The following is a 15,816-nucleotide window of genomic DNA, read 5'->3' on the forward strand; positions in this document are numbered from 1 at the left end:
GCTTAAGATTCTCTTTCTCTCTCTCTCTCTCTCTTTCACTCACTCTCACTCTCCCTCTGCCTCTCCCCTCTTCCTCACTGCCCTGCTTGCATGTGCTTTCTCTAAAAAAAATTTTAAAAAGTAAAAAGTAAAAAAACCAGTCCGTGAATGAACATGAAGAAAAAGAAGGGTTATGAATCAGGAGAAACCTTCAGATCTCCTCTGGTGTGTTGACTATATAAAGTGAAACTAAACATCAGAGGAATCTGGATGGCTCAGTCGATTGAGCATCTGACTTCAGCTCAGGTCATGATCTCAGGGTTCATGAGTTCAAGCCCCTCATTGGGCTCATCACTGTCAGCTCAGGGCCTACCTCAGATCCTCTGTCCCCCTCTCTCCCTGAAACTTCCTTGCTCATGCTCTCTCTCTCAAAAACAAAAAATAAACAGTAAAAAAGTTATACTAAATGTCATCTATGACCTTATAAATTTCATTCAATTTTAGCATAACTTTTTTTCCATTCTAAAAAAAAATCCCCTTATATTTAAACATGCTCTCTATTCTATAATAGAATGCTACAGAACACATTATTCTATATTCTATTTTATAAACATTTAAAGTATATGAAAACACCATTGATTGTTATGTTTATTTTTTATAGTATAATGTGCTAGGAGATCCATACCTTATTTTTTAAAAATCTAAAAATCCTCCTTTTTGCACTTGTCATTATGTTCTGAAGGTAGTTACAACCATGAGTTTATAAGTTAATAGCTAAAATAACATTTCTTTAAGTTTGCCTGACTTCTGCTTGTCTTTATTTCCCCCTCATATATTTCCCTCCGGGCTTTTCATGCACAGTGTAAAAATTAAAATTTTAAATGAAATAAATAAAAATGATTCAGCCTCCCAGCATTTCCACTTAGGTTTTTAGTTATACCAGAACATGCATATAATAAAATTTTTATAGTGCTAACCAAAAAATCAAGAAACTATAAGGTTGACTATGTAAATAACCTTTTCCTGACACTTTCGTTACCTTGTGAATGGGTTTCCTTTGTTTTATTGCTAGATTTCATAACAGCATGACGTGAAACTACCAAACTAATCAAAAAGCAAATGGAGCATTAGATAATTAGGCTTTCATGGGATTAAACTGTGATGATGCAATTTAATGATGGAACTCAAATTCTTGATGAACATTCAATTGGCATCTCTTCTTCTAGTCAGGCATCTGACGTACTTGTTTTAACAACACTCTTGGTGTTTAAAAGGTACAAGATGTCAATAAATTTGTCTATTTGAGAGTCCAGACCATAAAATATATTTTAATTTATTTGTACCTCATTAATTTTAATAAAGTTTCCCACAAAACTAAACACCTTAAGTTCTGGGGGCTTGGGTAAAATTTTAAGTGTGTATTATGCAAAAATCTTTAGATAAGATACAAAAGTCATCTAATCATCTGGCTCTTTGTCTACACAGTGTCAAAAATTTAGATCTTTTGAAACGCTTAACTGATTAAGTGAATTTTCCATCCAAATGTTTGGCATCATGTGGACACAAGGTTGGTTTGCTTGTTTGGCTTTGTCTTTCGTCACTGGTTAATTGCATAAATCAAGGGAAACTGAACTAGACCTGTTAAAGTGTTAGGACATTCAGTGGGAAAAATGTGAAAATTCATGATTGTATTATTTCAGATAATTGGGGCAATGTATCAATAAAAAAAATTCCTTAATTTTGCTTTAGCTCTTAATTTCACTTTCTTGTTTTACATTTTCTTTTCCAAACTGTTAAATTCTTATCCGAGTGAACAGTTAACTGTAAACTAAATTTTTGTGTGTTGGCTCTGGTTTTATTTTTGTTTTCCAGCATACTTGACCTTTACAACTGTGTACAAGCCAGTCAGCAAGCTATTAAAGGAGGGAGGATGGAGATTAGAAACGTTGCAAAAGAAGGCAACAAGGTACAGTTTGCTTCTGATATTTAGAATAGTATGGTGAAGGATGAAAATGAAAAAAGTGATACAATGCGTGTTTTAGTTTCCCGTCTCTGGGTGTGAACTAAATAAACTGAAGGGAGGTTCAGAGGACAAGGAGCTAATACAAAAGTGCCCCATCTGGGTATCAAGAGATCACTGCACAGAGGCCTCAGTGCTAATGCATCTCAGTCCAAGCTCATTCAGAGAACAGCAGCATGGTCACACAGAGAGAAGCTGGCTAGCACACCTGAGCCTGACTCAGTTCCTGAGTGGCTTAGAGACTCAGGGGAGATGCTGCAGGAGTGTTATGGGCCCAAGGTTCTGGAATGGAGGAATAGGCCAAGGAGACTGAATGGAATATGTGGCAAATCCAACAAGAACTGAATAATGAAGGGCAAAGGGTCTATTCTCTCTCAGAAATAAGGGACTTCAATTTCACCAGCTACAGAGTAAGGAAGACCCATAGGGACCATCTGCTCATAAGCAAAGTTATCATTCCAGATACCAATGAACCTCAGGGAGCAAACATTCAAGGTCTAGCTCAAAGACAAGAAATAACTACCGTTTGCTTTGCTACCACTAAGGCACTTAAGCCAAGCGTTGTGCCACAACCCCTTGTTCACTCATCCATAAAACGATCTTAAGGAAAGAGATAGAGGAATGTAGATAATATTAAGAGACAAAAAACGGACGCGTGGGTGACTCCGTCAGTTGAGTGTCTGACTCTTGATTTTGGCTCAGGTCATGATCCCAGGGTCTTGGGAATGAGCCCCACATCAGGCTCTACATTGAGTATGGAGCCTGCTTAAGATTTTCTCTCTCTCTCCCCCCCCAACTTCGCCCCTCTCCCCTACTCATGCTCTCTCTTTAAGATTAAAAAATTAATTAGTTAAATATTAATATTTTACTAATGTAAAATAATAAATTTGCAGCCTATGGACTCAAGGAGAATATTTAACCACATATATCAGGTACATGACCATTAAAACAATTGCTAATTTTGTGTTCTAATCAAAACAGCATATCATGTTGTCCCTGAGATTTAATAAAAATTGCATCCTCTATGAAACCTCATACTGTCCAATTGAACAAAGTAACAGGTTAATTTTTTTTGTTAACTAAGTGGGAAAACACTATGCAATGTTTGATGAATTAAGTTTCACTATAATTGACATTAATTTTCAAAGTGAAACCACCTCTTAGATTAATTAGAGAGTAATAATTCATTCCTCATTACATCCATAATGTTTTCAATTAGACTTGAGTATGCTGAGATACTATCTCCATTTTCCACTTAAATTTTCTACATTGTATGTTTCTGGTAATAAATCTTGCCAGTTCAAAAATGAAAATAAATTAGCATTAATTTTCCTATCCTTGAAACCTGATATCAATTCATCAAGTCACTATCAGCCTATTAAAAATATTCTGTGCTCCTTTGAAAAGATGTAAACATGTTTCTTGTATAATGTGAGTAGCTCCAAAACCCAACAATGGAAATGAACTCCAGGTGAACTGCAGGGTGAACCAGATAATTGTACATGTTATCTTTCACAAAGAAAATTGCATGGGGATTTCTGGAGGCTAGGGCTGTCTTTACAAGGAAATTGAACATTAAGGGAAAACAGATTTGACCCCAAGCTACACATGCAATGATGGAACTTGGCAAACTTTCCCATTATCTAGTGATTCCAGAATACATGCATCCCAACCAAAGGACTTTGCATAGTCAGAATAGAAAAGGACTCCATCCCCTACAGCCTCAACCCAACAGGCCTCAGGTTGAGTAGAATAATAAATTTTCAAATGGTAGACTTACTCAAAGCACTTAACAGCATATGGCATGTCTATTTACAAACACTAACACAATTGCTAATACTGTATTCCAATCTTACCCTAGGGTCTGCTTCTCTACAGCACATTTATTTTTGACCATTAGAATCATTAGATCTAAATTTGATTATTAGAATTCAAAAGCCTCAGGGGCACCTGGCAAACTACAGAATGGGAGAAGATATTTTCAAACAACATACCTGATAAAAGGTTAGTATCCAAAATCTATAAAGAACTTAATCAAGCTCAACACCCAAAAAACAAACAACACAGGGACCCCTGAGTGGCTCAGTCAGTTATGCATCCGACTTTTGATTTCAACTCAGGTCATGATCTCACAGTCATGGGATCAAGCCTTGCGTAAGGCTCTAAGCTGTGTATAGAATATTCCTAAGATTCTCTCTCTCTCTCTCTCTCTCTCTCTCTCTCTCTCTCTCTCTCTCTCTCTCTCTCTCTCTCTCTCTCTCTCTCTCTCTCTCTCTCTCTCTCTTTCAATCTCTCTTTGTCTCTCTCGGTGCCGGGGTGGCTAAGTTGGTTAAGTGTATGACTTCAGCTCAGGTCATGATCTCGTGGTTTGTTTGTGGTGGGTTTGAACCCTGAGTTGGGCTCTGTGCTGACAGCTCAGAGCCAGAGCAGAGAGCCTGCACTGGATTCTGTGTCTCCCTCTCTCTGCTCCTCGCCCACTCATGCTCTGTCTCTCTGCCTTTCAAAAATAAATAAACATTAAAAAAATGTAAAAGATTTTCTCTCTCTGCCCCCTCACCAGCTCATGCTCAGTCTCTCTCTCTAAAAAATCAAATAAAACAAAAAAAAATCCCCACAGAATTCAAAAACCTGAACTCTGATTAGAGTTTACAAATGCAGTTCTCCAAGTATAATAACCGCTGATGTCTCAGATTAGAAGTGATTTTTATATATAAATTGAGGGCCTTAGTATTGTAAATGTTTTCTAAAATCAGCTTAGATATAACCTTTGCTTTTGGATTTTTAAAAGCTAATAGTATATTTATGGAAAGACCACACTTATTACTATTAATAAACTTTGTCTATGGAGGTTGCTTAAGCTAAATGGTCATGTAACCTTTATTTTATGTTGACTAAATGCTTGGGGTTGTACTGAGTGCTTTCTATGTAATCACCACAAAAACATACCTGTAAGGAAAGTACTGCTGTCAAACATGAATAACCTGAGGCACAGAGAGGCTAAACAACTTGTTCATGGTAACAGGACTAGTAAATTACAGATCTGAGATTGTTATCCAAGAAGTCTGGCTCTAGAGCTCATGATCTTAATCACACAGAAATAAATATTTATTAATGAACATTGAGGTAGGCTTTGAAGAAGCCATCACTGTGTGTTCTGCTCACCTTTTGCCAATAAGCCAAAATAGAACGCAGAAATGAGAAGCTCTTCTCTGCAAATTCCTAGAAAGTAATAAAGTAAAGGTCTTTAGGGTCATTTCTATCCATGCCTGGCAATTGCACATTATCAACTAGATCACATTCCCTATTATTTTGCAAATTACTTCATATGTATTAGCTACATATGGCTCCCCATGGTCATTCATCTACTTTGCTGGCTAAGTTGAATTTTCTAATTAGGGTTTAAAAATTACTAAACAATTTATTTTTGCTGCAGAAGTATATGGAAGAAATTTAAAACCATGATTATTCCCACTATCCAAAGATAACATAACCACTCAACACATTCTGTTGTAAATCATTCCAGGCATTTTTTTCTTCTCTACTCTATGGCAAGATAATTTATTCAGTGTTTTGTTTTCTCTGCTGTAGGTATTTTTCTTCCTGTATCCCAACAAGGTAGCCAAATCTTATCTTTCAAGAGCTTTTATATTGCAGAAACACCACAAGATGTGGCAGAACTTCTGTTGAAGAGACTGAGATAGACAAAGCTTCCGGAATTAAGAAGTGAGCCTTGGAACCATGGAAGAATATGCCCTGACAGTGGTCAGCATGTAGCTTAAGACAGAACTTTCTTATGCCCCAGAAGAGACAGGAAGGAGAAATAAAGAAATGTGATATGTCTTGTGTACTCTGTCAAAATTAATTCATAAAATGTGTAATTTTAAATAGTATAAATTGGTATGTAAGTTCTTCAAACTCCCATGCATTTACTTGCCTGAATTATGTGATAGTCTTTTTTTGTGTGTGACTGAAGTCCTCCTTCCATTTTTTAAATTTTATTTTCTTTAATGAAATATAGTTCACATATTATGAAATTCACCATTTTAAGATGTACCACTCAGTGGGTTTTAATGTATTCACAAAGTTGAGCAATTATCACTCCCATATAATTCCAGAATATTTACATCACTACAAACAAGCAAATGAACAAACACAACTCTTGTACCTGATTGCAGGCATCCGATCCCCTCCCACCCCACTCCATCTCCTTTCGCTGGCACTCATCCACTTTCTGTCTCTGGATTTTTCTTTTCTAGACACTTTATAGAAACAGGATCATATGACTCATGGTATTTTGTGTTAGGCTTCTTTCACAAAGCATGTTTCACAAAACATGTTTCATCCATGTTGTAACATTTATCAGAACTTATTCCTTTTTATGGTGAAATAATATTCCATTGCATAGATACACACCATTTTTTTATCCATTCATCTTCTAGATATTTGGTCTCCCATCCAAGTACTAATCAGGCCCAACCCTGCTTAGCTTCCAAGAACAGACGAGATCAGGCGCGTTCAGGGTGGTATGGCCGTAGACCTAGATATTTGGATTGTTTCTACTTTTTGGCCATTATAAGATTGCTGTTATTAACATTTGTATACAAGTTTTTGCGTAAAGATATGGTTTCATTTCTCTTGCATATATAGTAGGGGTACAATTACTGTGTAATACAGGGTTCCATATTTAACTTTTTGAGAGTGTCAAACTTTTCCAAAGGGGTTAAACTATTTTACAGTCCCACCAGCAATGCAGGAGAGTTCCAATTTCTCCACATCCTTACTAGCACTTGTTACCATTCTTATTCATTTAATTATTTGTTTATTTAAGTCAAATACAATCATTTATCTGTTTATTTTTATTGAAGTGCAATTAACATACAATGTTACATTAGTTTCAAGTGTACAACATATCGATTAAACAATATTTTAAAAACTTTAAGTGTTTTTACTTATTTTTGAGAGAGAAAGAGAGAGAGACTGCATGAGCAGGGGAAGGTCAGAGAGAGAGGGAGACACAGAATTCGAGGACAGGCTCCAGGCTCTGAGCTAGCTGTCAGCACAGAGCCTGACATGGGGCTCGAACCCACGAACTGCGAGATCATGACCTGAGCCAAAGCCAGACACTTAACCGACTGAGCCATCCAGGCGCCCTGATTGAACAGTGTTATACCTTACTCAGTGCTCACCACAGTAGGTGTAGTTACTGTCACCAAACAACATTATTACAATATTATTTACTATATTCTCTATTCCATACTTCTCATTTCCATGAATTATTTACTTTCCTACTGGAAGTTTGCACCACTTAATCCCTTTATCTATTTCACCCATCCCTTCAACCACTGCCTCTCTGGAAACCACCACCTTGTTCTCTATTTAACAGTTTGTTTTAGTTTGCTTGCTTCTTTGTTCATTTTCTTCATTTTTTAGATTCCGCATATAAGTAAAATTGTATGATATTTGTATATTTATTGTTGAGTTACAAGAGCTATTTACATAGTCTGGTTACCAGACCTTTATCAGACTTGCTTATATTTCTACTATGAGTTTTATAGTTTTAGTGCTTACATTTAGGTCTTTAATCCATTTTGAAACATTTTTTAATTGCAAAAAGTATGTTACATGGTAAAAAATAGAGGCACAAATTAAACCTTTTTGCATGTTGCTGTCCAATTGTCTCAGCACCCTGTGTTGATAATAGTACTCTTCTTTAATTGGCAAGCTCTTCAAAAATAAATGACCATAAATGTATGGTTGATATCCGAATTCCCAATTCTACTCTATTATTCTGTGTTTGTATCTTTATCTGAGTATCACAAAATCTTGATCTATTAGCTTTGGTTTTTTTTCTTCTTGCGGGAAGTTTTAAAATCACAAGTGTGAAAATTGAAATTTTGTTTTTACTTTTCAAGATGTTTTGGCTATTTTTAACCTTTGCAATTCTGTATGAATTTTAGGATGAGCTTATCCATTTCTGTAAAAAAGGACACTTTTAATAAGTATTGTGATAGAAATGCAGATTAATTTAGGGGTGTTGCCATCTTTACAATGTTGTCTTCCAGTCCATAGATGTGAGGTATCTTTTCATTTATTTAGAATTTTGTTTTATTTTTTTCAATAGTGTTTGTAGTTTTCAGTGTTCAAGTCTTGTGCTTTTTTTGGTGAAATTGATCTCTAAGTATTTTTAATGTTACTGTAAACAAAGTTGTCTCTACTTTATTTTAGGATTTTTCATTCTAGTGTATTGAAATACAACCTTTTTTTTTTTTTTTTAGTTTTTATTTTAATCACCCAGTATTCATCAGGACAAGTGCACTCTTTAATCCCCATACCCTATTTCACCCATCCCCCACCCACCTCCCCTCTGGTGACTGTGTTTGTTCTCCACAGTTAAGAATCCGTTTCTTGGTTTCTCTCTCTGTCTCTCTCTTCTTTTCTCTCTTTGTTTGTTTTTTCTTAAATTCCACATATAAGTAAAATCATATGGTATTTGTCTTTCTCTGACTTATTTCACTTAGCATTATACTCTTTAGTTCCATCCACACTGTTGCAAATGAAATACAACCAATTTTTTATAATTATGTTGTAAAATCCTGCAACCTTGCTACCCTAGTTTGTTAGCTCTAATAGTTTTTTAGGTACCTCAAAGATTTTTTAAATATATATATATATATATATATATATATATATATATATATATTGAGAGAGAGAGCACACGCATAAGCAGGAGACAGGCAGAGAGAGAGAGGTAGAGAGAGAATCCCGAGCTGGCTCACTTTCAGGAACTGTGAGATCATGACCTGAGCCAAGATCAAGAGTTGGACACTTAACCGACTGAGCCACCGAGGCACCCCTAAAGGTTTATTTTAAGTAAATAAGATAATAAATCTGCAAATAATTTGTATGCTTTCCTTTCTATTTCAGATGAATTTTACTTCTTTCCCCCCGACCTCAATTGTCTGAACCAGAACCAGGAACACAATGTTAAATAAATGTGGCAATTGTTGACATGCTTTACTTAGTCCTTATTTTGGAAAGAAAATTTTTAATGTTTCACTACTCTATATAATGTTAGCTGTGGATTTTTCATATATGTCAATTACCAGGTTGAGAAGGGACTCTTCCATTTCTTGTTTGTTGAATGTTTTTGTCATTAAAAGTTATCAGTTTATGTCAGAAGATTTTTCTGCATCTATTGAGATGATGATGTGTGTTCTTTTGTTTTTTACTTTATTTACTAATATCATGTAATTACATTGATTGGTTTTCCTATGTTGACCTAAATTTGAATTCCTGGGATAAATCCCACTTGGTTTTGTTAGATCCTTTTTTAATATACTGCTTGTTTTGGTTTGTGAGTATTTTGTTGAGGATTTGAGGTTCATGTTACTAAGGTCTATTTGTCTATAATTCTCTTTTCTTGTAATACTCTGGCTTGATTTTGCTATCAGGATAACACTGGCCTCAAAAAAAATTAGGAAATGATCTGTTCTCTCTTATCTTTTTTAATTCTTTGTGAATGACTGGTGTTAATTCTTTAAATGTAGAATTCAGTGTCTTAACATGTTATAGATCTAATCAGATATGCTATTTCTTTTTTTCTTAGTTTTGAGAGTTTGTATCTTTCAGGCATTTTGTCTATCTGATCTATGTTATTTAATTTGTTCATGGTATTTTCTTATAAACCTTTGATTTCTGTAAGGTCAGGGATAATCTCCCCTTTTTCACTCCTGATTATTTTAAGTTTATTTATTTGGAGAGAGGGAGACAGAGGCAGAGTATGCCAGCTGGGGAGGGGCAGAGAGAGGGAGAAAGAATGTTAAGCAGGGAGTAGGATGCTTTACCAGCTGAGCTACCCAGGCACCCCGCACTTTCTGAATTCTGGTTTTTTTTCTTTTTTTTGGCCAATGCAGCTAAAGGTTTATCAAGTTTGTTGATTATTTCAAAAAATTTTTGGTTTTATTAATTTTCTTTTATTTTTCTCTTTCATTTTATTGGTTTTCATTCTCTTTCATTTTACCCTCTCTCCTTTCTCTCTCCTTCCTTCCTTCCTTCCTTCCTTCCTTCCTTCCTTCCTTCCTTCCTTTCTTTCTTTCTTCTTGCTCTGGATTTAGTTTGTCTTTTCAAGTTTCTTAATAAGGAAGAGTGGCTTATGAATTTGATATTTGTTTTTTCTTATTGTAAACATTTTCATCTAAAATTTTTTTTGCTATTGCTAAATCCCATCGTTTTTGTATATTTTCAATTTTTATTATCTCAAATAATTTTCTAATTCTTTTTGTGATTTCTTATTTAACCCATGGGTTATACAGAAATGCATTGTTTAATTTCTACATGTTTGTGAATTTCCAAAATATCCTTCTTTAATCAATTTCTAATTTCAGCTCACTACCATTGCAGAATGTACATTGTAAGATTTCTATCCATCAGGGTTTTTTCTTGAGTTTTTTTTTATTACCTTGATATGTTCTGCACTGCAGAATGTTCCATATGCACTTGTGAAGAATGCATAGGCAGCTGTTCTTCAGGAAAGGTTCTACAGAATCTATTAGACATAGTTGGTTTACAGTGTTGTTCAAGTCTTCTATTTCCTTGCTGACTATCTGGGGTATAATAATAAAAATCTCTTCATGTTGATATATCTATATTTCCTTTTAATTCTATGAGGTTTTCTTTCATGTATTTTGGAGTTCTTCTGTTAGATGCATGTATGTTAATAGTTGTTACACCTTCTTGGTGGAATGATCTCTCATTCCAAACTGTTCTTCTATGTTTTTGGTAACAATTTTTGTCTTAAAGGCTATTTTCCCTGTTATGAGGACAGCCCATTGAGCTCTCTTTTGATTGCCAATTGCATGGTATATCTTTTTCCACTCTCTTTCCTTCAACTTATTTGTGTCTTTGAGGCTAAATCACATCCACATAGTTGCAAATGGCAAGACTTAATTATTTAGATGGCTGAGTAATGTTCCACTGTATAAATAAAGTATATCTTCTTTATCCATTCATCAGTTGATGGACGTTTGGGCTATTTCTTTACTTTGCCTATTGTTAATAATGCTGCCATAAACATTGAGGTACATGTGCTGCTTCGAATCAGTATTTTTGAATCCTAGAAGTGCAATTGCTGGGTCATAGGCTAGTTCTATTTTTAGTTTTTTTGAGGAACCTCCATACTGCTTTTCAGAGTGGCTACACCAGTTTGCATTTCTACCAATAGTGCAAGAGGGTTCTGCATTCTTGACAACATCTACTGCTTCCTGGGTTGTTAATTTTAGTCATTCTGACAAGTATAAGATGGTATCTCATTGTAGTTTTGATTTGTAGTTCCCTGATGAGTGATGTTGAGCATCTTTTCATGTGTCTGTTAGCTATTTTTATGTCTTCTATAAAAAATGTCTATTTATGTCTCTGCCCAATTTTTAACTGAATTATTTGTTATTGTTGTTGCTGTTTTTAAAATGTATTTATTTTTGAGACAGAGTGTGTGCAAGAGAACAGGAGGGGGGACAGCACACACATGGCATGGAAGAGTGCCTCCGCTTCTGTGATGGTCACCACTGTAATCCCTGAATGCTGTTTTACCTCTTCCCCAGAAAAGCCAAGAATACCCAACCTTAAGTCCTTTGTGGGAATTTGCAAGAAAGGCAAAAGAGTCTCAGAGGGGCTTCCATAAGTATTAAGTTGTTTTAGACAAATCATGGGAGACAGGACAAGATGTGGGCTCTAATGGCTTCTTGGAAGACGCAACAAGCAACCTTTGTACCATTAGAAGTTTCCATGGTAGGGTGACTGTCTCTTAAATAGAATGTAATTCAAACTTAAAACTTAGGAAATGCCCAACGAAGAAGATGAATAGTTTATATTTAATTGACTCTTTTGGAAGGCAAGAGTTGTGTTCATAATTATTTTTGGAAAAATTTAATTGATATCTTACCAAAAGAATATATCTATTTTAACAACAAAACTCAAATAGCCCTAAATGCTTATTAAGAAGTAAAAAATAGCAGTTCCTTGCCTCACAGCTCCATCCCTATTCCTTCACACCCCCAAATTTAACTGATCCTTCTTCTTTGTGTTACTCCTATTCTCACTATAACTTCATACCTTTTCTGTCCTACCCTCATTCAGATGGGGGGGTGTGGAAGGTTTTCAGTTAAGTGTGCATGTCTTCCATATGAAGTCTGGAAGTCTGATTTTCTTTATAATTCTTCACAGTGGCTAGCACAGGAATTTATCCAAAAGGACAGATTTGTAAACAAAACTGAATGTTACTGAGCACGTAGAAGCAAACAGCTGAACCAAAAAAAAAAATTAGAAGAAAGAAATTGGGAAAGTCCCAATGGCAAATCTGTTCTTAGCAATGGCCAAATATCTGTGGTCTGGATCTGCTGCACATCAATGTTCTTGCAGCTCTTCAAACCAGGTGTGAATAAGCCACCTCCAGAATTATTTGGAGATCCACAAGAAAATCACGGCACATGTAATAACTGGTGGCCACTGCCAATTTTTTCATGCAATGTCTCTGCTGTCCTGGGTAATGGAGTCACATCTTTTTTCCTATATGCTCACAGACAGGATGATCTCTGACATCTCTCCCTCTTCTTCCGAGGACATAAATCCTGTGGCATTTGGGCTTCACACTTATGACCTCACTTAACCTACATTACGTCTTTAAAGGTACTCTCTCCAAATGCATTCAAATTGGGGGTTAGGACTTTAATATATGAATTAATGGGGAGAAAGGGACACAATTCAATTCATAACATATAAAAATTACCTAATTAAATTTCCAAATATTCTATACTATACTACACCTTACTAAAGTATATTTACTACCCAGGGAGAAAATGTGAGATAGTTGAAAGTGGGAGTTAAAAGCACAAATATTCAGTTTTCACGCAATTTTACTCAAAAATCAGATCATGTTTTAAAAAGGAGACATGTCATTGTAAGGCAGGAGAAGCACTGGACATCTGGAAATTACATTATACTTAGCAAACGCCTCTTCTAAGAGGAAGTATCCCTATCTGTTACAATCTATTTTATAAAAATTCACTAAAAATAGGTCAGAAAATCATTTGCACCTGGAGAACATATAATCTCAGTAGCGTCTCACCACAGATTAATTGCATCTCTGAATATACAAAGTTGAAAAAAATGTTAACAGTAAGCAGACTTCCCTTAGGAATTTGTTATATTACTGGAAATTATGCAAATAGATTCCTTGATTTTTTTCCAGAAAATTTAAAAACTGAATTTCCATATGTCTGCCACATTTTCCAGAGAAAATATTTATTGACAAACTGGGTGGAATTATCTTAACTATTCACGTGGTTGTGAATTTCTCTTAAAGTCTGCATCGATTTACAACTGGACTTTCCTGTTTAAACCATACTGATTTAAAATAAAAGCAAAGCTTTTGTACTGTTCTCGTACTTATGGTCAATGGTAGAAATTTTCTTGCACGCAAGGGACCAGATTTGTCATTAAATTTCCTAAGCTACTTAGAAACAGAATTCAGTCTAGAAACATGATGAAAAAACGCTTCTTTTGAAGTTATGAAAATGGTTTATAAGATAATTATATTGGCTAAATATGAAATGTGTGCCTCATATGGAACTATTCACAAGCAGAGAGCAGGAGTCCGGAGGGTGGCTGAGGGATCTGTGTGTGGCAAGAACAGGGACCCATGGTGGCTGCTGCCGATTTTCTAAGCGGGGAAGGAACTGATCCCCGAGTAACAGGTTCTCAAGTTATTCAAAGTCCAGTCTATTCACAGTTTCACGACAGAGTCTGAACATCAGGATGCGATTTTTAATAGGTGATAATGTTTTGATGAATATGATATTTTGTGAACTCTGAACTATTCGCTTTGAGAAATAAGAGGCAAAAGAGAAGCACAGTGTGTCAACTAATTTGCAGATTTTTCTTTCAATCATTGCTAACTGGTTTCCCTCTTTCGTCATAAATATGTAGGAGTCTCCACAAGGGAAGTAAGTTCTCCCATATTTTCAGAAGATTGTGAAAATCCATTGCCTGTGATTTCACGCACTGCAAAGTCTTCCCTGAGAGCCGACTTACTGTCTGACCTTGTGCTTGTTGCCAGTCAGAGCAGAAATATGCAGACGTCATCTTTAAGGAATCCAGTCTCCGGGTCCTTCTGTGTTAGAGTCGATTGTGAGCAAGGATACACTGGCTTTTTATGAATGACTTCCATTCTGATTGTCCAGCTTCCTTATTTTGAGGTATCTTCCTTATTTGTCTGGTATCTGTGCCTTACATGGTGCCTAAATATTATAAACAATTCAGCTTACTCAAATGATATTATTTCCATGATATATATGTTTGTATATACACTTGATTTTACTTTATAGTAACATAAAAGTGTTGAATATCATTTGACAGATTTTTACAACTCCAAGAAAGACAAAATAAGCCATATGAAGCCACTTGACCATGTTCTTGGAGTTTTGTATGCCCCACAAAGAGAACCATCTCCTCACACCACTTAATAGACCTGTGCATGAAGCAGGGACTACAATGATAAAGGAGAAGTTTATCCCCAGTCCCAGTTCTAAGAATTGGCACAAATAATAACCTCTTTAAGTGAAAGCCTCCTAATCTCTAGAACATAATCAAACAATATAATGCCATCCTATCCAGAAGGCTATAGTAAAAAACAGGTAAAAAGGGAACATAAATGTAAGATCTATTATTTTATTTCCATTGGTTTTAATTTTTTTAAGTTTATTTAGAGAAAGACAGCGGCCTCTATATCCAGAGCCTTCCCTGAAGTGTCAAGACTGTCCTTTCATTAAGAACATTTCTTTCAGAAAATCATGATAGTCAGTGAATTAATTTGGATGATACCAGTTAAGACAAAAAGACATTATGGAAAGGAAGAGATTATGGAGAAGGTTGGCCTAGAAGAGACACACTTCATTTCTGTCCACATTCCACTGATGAAATGAGTCATGTTGCCAGGAGGGCAAGCTAAGAAATTTGGTCTCTGCCTGGCCAGCTGCTTCCCAGAGACAATTCTAGACCAAGAAAGGAGAAGCACATGTTTGACAAGCAGCTAGCCCTTTCTGCCACAGCTGAATCTCTGGCTTAAAAAGTTTGCATAAAGATTTTGTGTCTAATTTTCTTTTTTTTATTAACTGAGTAGTTTATTACCAAGTTGGTTTCCATATAACACCCAGTGCTCTTCCCCACAAGTGCCCTCCTCCGTGTCCATCGTCCCCCTCCCTCTTCAGCCCTCAGTTTGTTGTGTATACTTTTCAAGTTGAGTTGTTTATGAAATCTGGGACAATATTATTTCCTTGAGTGATTTTTCTGATAAGTCTAAATTTCTAATCTGAGATTTCATTTCAAATGGGCGAAATGGTAGAGTCTAGATTCCAATGTGATCTCTGATTATACTGCAAATCAAAGTAAGGTTATCAATTTAAGAAATGTTGAATTAGGAATGGTTTTGAGGGAGAATTATAGTTGTAAACCAGCTAAGATTATTTAGTCTTTCTTTGGTCTTGTCAGGTCCTAGGTTGCTGAGAGTTCTCATGACAACCAACTCAATTGTCCAATCACTTTTCTCTATTTAAAGTTTCCTTGTGCTCCGTAGTGAGGAGTATCATTGCTGCTAAGAAAACAAGTCTTTCACTTGATGACGAACTATAAAATGTATGGGAATTGGGTGGCAGGGGATGGGTGGGGGGAATCCAGACAGTTTAAAATAGTACACTGGCTTTTGCATGCTTGGCTTTAGTTACTATTACCACTAATAGCCATATCATCAAACCACATAGACCTAAAAC

Source organism: Suricata suricatta, chromosome 7 (assembly GCF_006229205.1).
Source record: "Suricata suricatta isolate VVHF042 chromosome 7, meerkat_22Aug2017_6uvM2_HiC, whole genome shotgun sequence".
NCBI lineage: Eukaryota > Metazoa > Chordata > Mammalia > Carnivora > Herpestidae > Suricata > Suricata suricatta.